Genomic DNA, 4,411 nt, shown 5'->3' on the forward strand with positions numbered 1-4,411 from the left:
AAAAAAAAAAAAAAAGATCACTTAAATTCTCTTTTACTCTACCTTGAATGGAGATTTGGGGGAGAGAATGAATCAAACACATAAATATTAACAAGCACAATAAGTATCAAAACCTCAACAGCTGTCCCTAAAATAGGGAGAAGAGGCATAAGAAAGCTACTAAGCAATTTGATGGGGGCTATGGTAGCCCAGAACTTGTAAGTCATATGCCACTAACATATCCAGTTGAGGTCTTACAGTGGCTAGGTCAAGAGGTAAACCTAAATTCTAAATACTAGTCCTTTAAAATTATTGTGATATAATGCACCAATGGATACCTAATTTTAAAAAAGTCAAATGTCTAAATAGTAGCTACTTCCTATTCATAAATGCTTCAAGAACATTCTTAACTGATTTTAGACATGTAGAACCTTGAACTTCATTTTCTAGCAATATCATAAATCATACTGATATTAACAAGGCCAGATTGTTCTGACTGAAAGAGCTTTTTGAACATTAAAAATAGGTACTTTCTAAATTTTTATGATGCAGACAACCTCAATTTTCCAAACATCAATTCACTTTCATGGCTAATTAAACTAGACTATAAATCACCTGACAAAACTGGTTAACCTAGGTATACCAATTAGAAAACGTCTATGTGTTGATTATAAAATGCAACTACTCCATTACTTTTTTTCATTTCCTTCAGTTATATACTTAATTTTTGTTTAACAAAACTCTATTTTGAAAGCAGCAAATTCTAACCATTAGAGTCCATCAGAGTGCATCAAAACACTGTTTTGAAAAATGGCAAATCATAATGTAGAGGAATGATATATGGAACTTTAAAAAGAAACTGAGGCTCAGCGCCTGTAGCTTAGTGAGTAGGGTGCCGGCCACATACACCGAGGCTGGCAGGTTTAGGTCTGGTCTAGGCCTGCTAAACAACAATGACAACTGCAACCAAAAAATAGCCAGGCGTTGTGGTGGGCACCTGTAGTCCCAGTTACTCATTAGGCTGAGGCAAGAGAATCGCTTAAGCCCAAGAGTGTGAGGTTGCTGTGAGCTGTGACCCCAGTGCACTCTACCGAGGGCGACACAATGAGACTCTGTCTCAAAAAAAAAATTAAAATAAAAAGAAACTGAATTGAAAGTGAGAACACCCAGTTGTGCCAATAAACAAGTGTGAGACTATATATAAAATGGCAGTGTGGGAAATAATGGTCTTTATATAGTCTCACACTTGCAAAACATTGATTAACAATATCCTTTAAGTGTCCATTCTCAATCTAAATACCTAGGCTTCGAAAGAGATTCTTAGCATAAGAATTTGACTAAAACCCTAATACTTTTTGGGGGGGTAGAGACAGAGTCTCACATTATTGCCCTCAGTAGAGTGCCGTGGCGTCACACAGCTCACAGCAACCTCCAACTCTTGGGCTGAGGCAAGAGAATTGCCTAGCTGAGACTACAGGGGCCTGCCACTTTTGGCCTGCCCGGCTATTTTTCTGTTGCAATTTGGCTGGGGCTGGGTTTGAACCTGCCACCCTAGGTATATGGAGCCAGCACCCTACCCACTGAGCTACAGGTGCCGCCCAAAAAATCCTAATACTTTTTATGAATGTCCCTCAGCTGAAATAAAGTATTCTATTTAAAAAATATTTTTTTAAACAGAGTCTCATTATGTTGTTCCCAGTAGAGTGCTGTCATGTCACAGCTCACAGCAACCTCAAACTCTAGGGCTTACATGATTCTCTTGCCTCAGCCTCCTGAGTAGTTGGGGCTACAAGCACCTGCCAGGATGCCCGGCCATTTTTTGGTTGTAGTTGTCATTGGTGTTTGGTAGGCCTGAGCAGGGTTTGATCCTGCCAGCTCCAGTGTACGTGGCTAGCGCCCTAGCCGCTGAGCTACAAAAGCCGAGACTTTTTAAAAATCTTTTTTTTTTTAAATTCAGATTAATATGAAGGTACAAATGATTAGGTTACAATGTTTGCATTTATTAGGTGAGGTCCCTGCTGTAACTGCGCACCTTGCCCAGAAAGTGTACCACATATCCTTACATTGTACCCATTAGGTACACCAATCCCCTTCTTTACCTATTCCCCCCAACCTGAATTGAGTTTTTCTGTGTGGGTGTGTACTACTTTGTCTACTGGTTTCATATCTATACTGAATACATTGGATACTTGCTATTCCATTCTTATCATATTTTAAGTACTATGTAGAATGTTCTCCAACTCTATCCAGGTTAATACAAAAGATGTAAAGTCTCCATCTTTTTTAATGGCTGAATAATATTCCATGGTATGTCTATCTATAAATGTGTTTGTGTGTATATGTGTGCGTGTGTGTGTATATATATATCAATCACAGTTTACTTTTTTCTTTTTTTAATATGTATCACCATTTATTAATCCATTTGTGGGTTGACGGACACTTGGTTTGATTCCACATCTTGGCGACTGTAAACTGAGCTGTGATAAACAATGTAGTGCAAAGGTCCTTACAAGAAAATGGCGGTTTTTTCCTGGGTAGATACTTACTAATAGGATTACAGGATCAAATGGAAGGTCTATTTTGAGTTCTTTGAGAATTTTCCATACTTCTTTCCAGACAGGCTATACTCGTTCATACTCTCCAACTATATGTTTCCTTTTCTCTACATCTGCGCCAGCATCTGTAGCTTTGGGATTTTGTGATGTGGATTATTCTCACTGGGGTCAGGTGATTATCTCAGGGTGGTTTTGATTTGCATTTCTCTGATGATTAAAGATGATGAGCATTTTTTCATGTTTCTTGGCCATTTGTCTTCTTCAGAGAAGGTTCTGTTCATATCTCTTGCCCAGTGATACATGGGATTACATGCTCTTTTGGGGGGTTAGAGTTCTCTATAGATTCTAGCTATCAACTCTTTGTCAGATTCCTAACATGCAAATATCTTTCCCCATATTGAAGGTTATTTAATTGTTGTGTCCTTAGCTATGCAGAAGCTTTTCAGCTTAATTAAGTCCCATTTATTTATTTTTGTTGTTACTCCAAAGGAGTCTCATCACAGTTTTTCCCACACTTTCTTCTAGGACTGCTATCATTTCATGCCCCAGATTTAAATCTTTTATCCATTTTGAGTCAATTTTTGTAAGTGGAGAAAGGTACATGTATGGTTTCAGTCTTTTACATGTGGTTTTCCAGTTCTCCCAGCACCATTTATTGAACAGGGATTCTTTTCTCCACTGTATGCTTTTGTTTGGTTTATCAAAGATTATATGGCTATAAAAGACTGGTTTCATCTCTTGATTTTCTATTCGGTTCCATATGTCTATGTCTCTATTTTTGTGCCAATACTATGCTGTTTTGATCACTGTGGACTTGTAATATAACCTGAAGTCTGGTAGAATTATAGCTCTGGATTTGTTTTTATTACTAAGAATTGCCTTGCCTACATGCAGTTTTTTCTGATTTCATGCAAAACAAAGAACTATTTTTTCCACTTCTTCAAAGTATGATGTTGGCATTTTAATGGGAATTGCATTAAATCTGTAAACTGCTTTGGGTAATACAAGAATCAACATTGTTAAAAATGTCTATATATTGATTCTTTCCAGCCAAGAGCACTGTATACACTTCCATTTGTTAACGTCTTCTGCTATTTCTTTTCTTAGGGTTTCATAATTCTCTTTGTAAAGATCCTTCACTTCCTTTGTTTGGTATATTCCCAAGTATTTCATTTTTTTTGAAATTACTGTGAAGGATACTGTGTCCTTGAATTGCCTCTCAAGTTGACTGTTTTGACATATACAAAGGCTTCTGATTTTTCCATACTGATTTTATACCCTGAGATGTTATTGTATTTTTTGACCAATTCCAGGAGTCTATGGTTTAGTATTGGTATTTTCTAAGTATAAAATGATATCAACAGCAAAGAACAAGAGTCTGACATCCTCTGCCCCCATCTGGATGCCCTTAACCTCCTTCTCTTGCCTGATTTCACTGGCTAGATCTTCCAGAACCACATTGAATAGTAGTGGCTCTACTTTACTTTTGAGCCCTTCACTGAGCTAGAGGCTCTGAGCCAGAAGAGTTTTTCTTATTACTGTCAAATAAACTGGTGTAATATGAGGAAAGGAGTAGTGGTGGGCAGAAGTGCAACTCTTCTCTAAAAACCAGGACAGCCAACAAAAACAAACAGGGGAGGGAAAAGAAGAGAACTCTTCACCATTGTGCAAAGAATGTTTCACATAGCCATAATTTACTCTATTAAGAGTACCATGCGGCTCAGCGCCTATAGCTCAACCGGCTAAGGCGCCAGCCACGTACACCTAAGGTGGCGGGTTCGAGTCCCCAGCCCGGACCCGCCAAACAACAATGACGGCTGCAACCAAAAAATAGCCGGGCGTTGTGGCGGGCGCCTGTGGTCCCAGCTACTTGGGAG

At 38.5% G+C, this 4,411-nt stretch overlaps 1 protein-coding gene across 1 annotated transcript in view; it reads right to left on the bottom strand.

Moving 5' to 3' along the window:
• Positions 1–4,411, bottom strand: part of KIF2A (kinesin family member 2A) — a 67,671-nt gene that overhangs the window by 5,317 nt on the left and 57,943 nt on the right. The gene's annotated exons all lie outside the window — the stretch shown is intronic.

The sequence above is a fragment of the Otolemur garnettii genome, unplaced genomic scaffold (genome assembly GCF_000181295.1).
Source record: "Otolemur garnettii isolate 467f Iridium unplaced genomic scaffold, OtoGar3 scaffold00005, whole genome shotgun sequence".
Classification (NCBI taxonomy): Eukaryota; Metazoa; Chordata; class Mammalia; order Primates; family Galagidae; genus Otolemur; species Otolemur garnettii.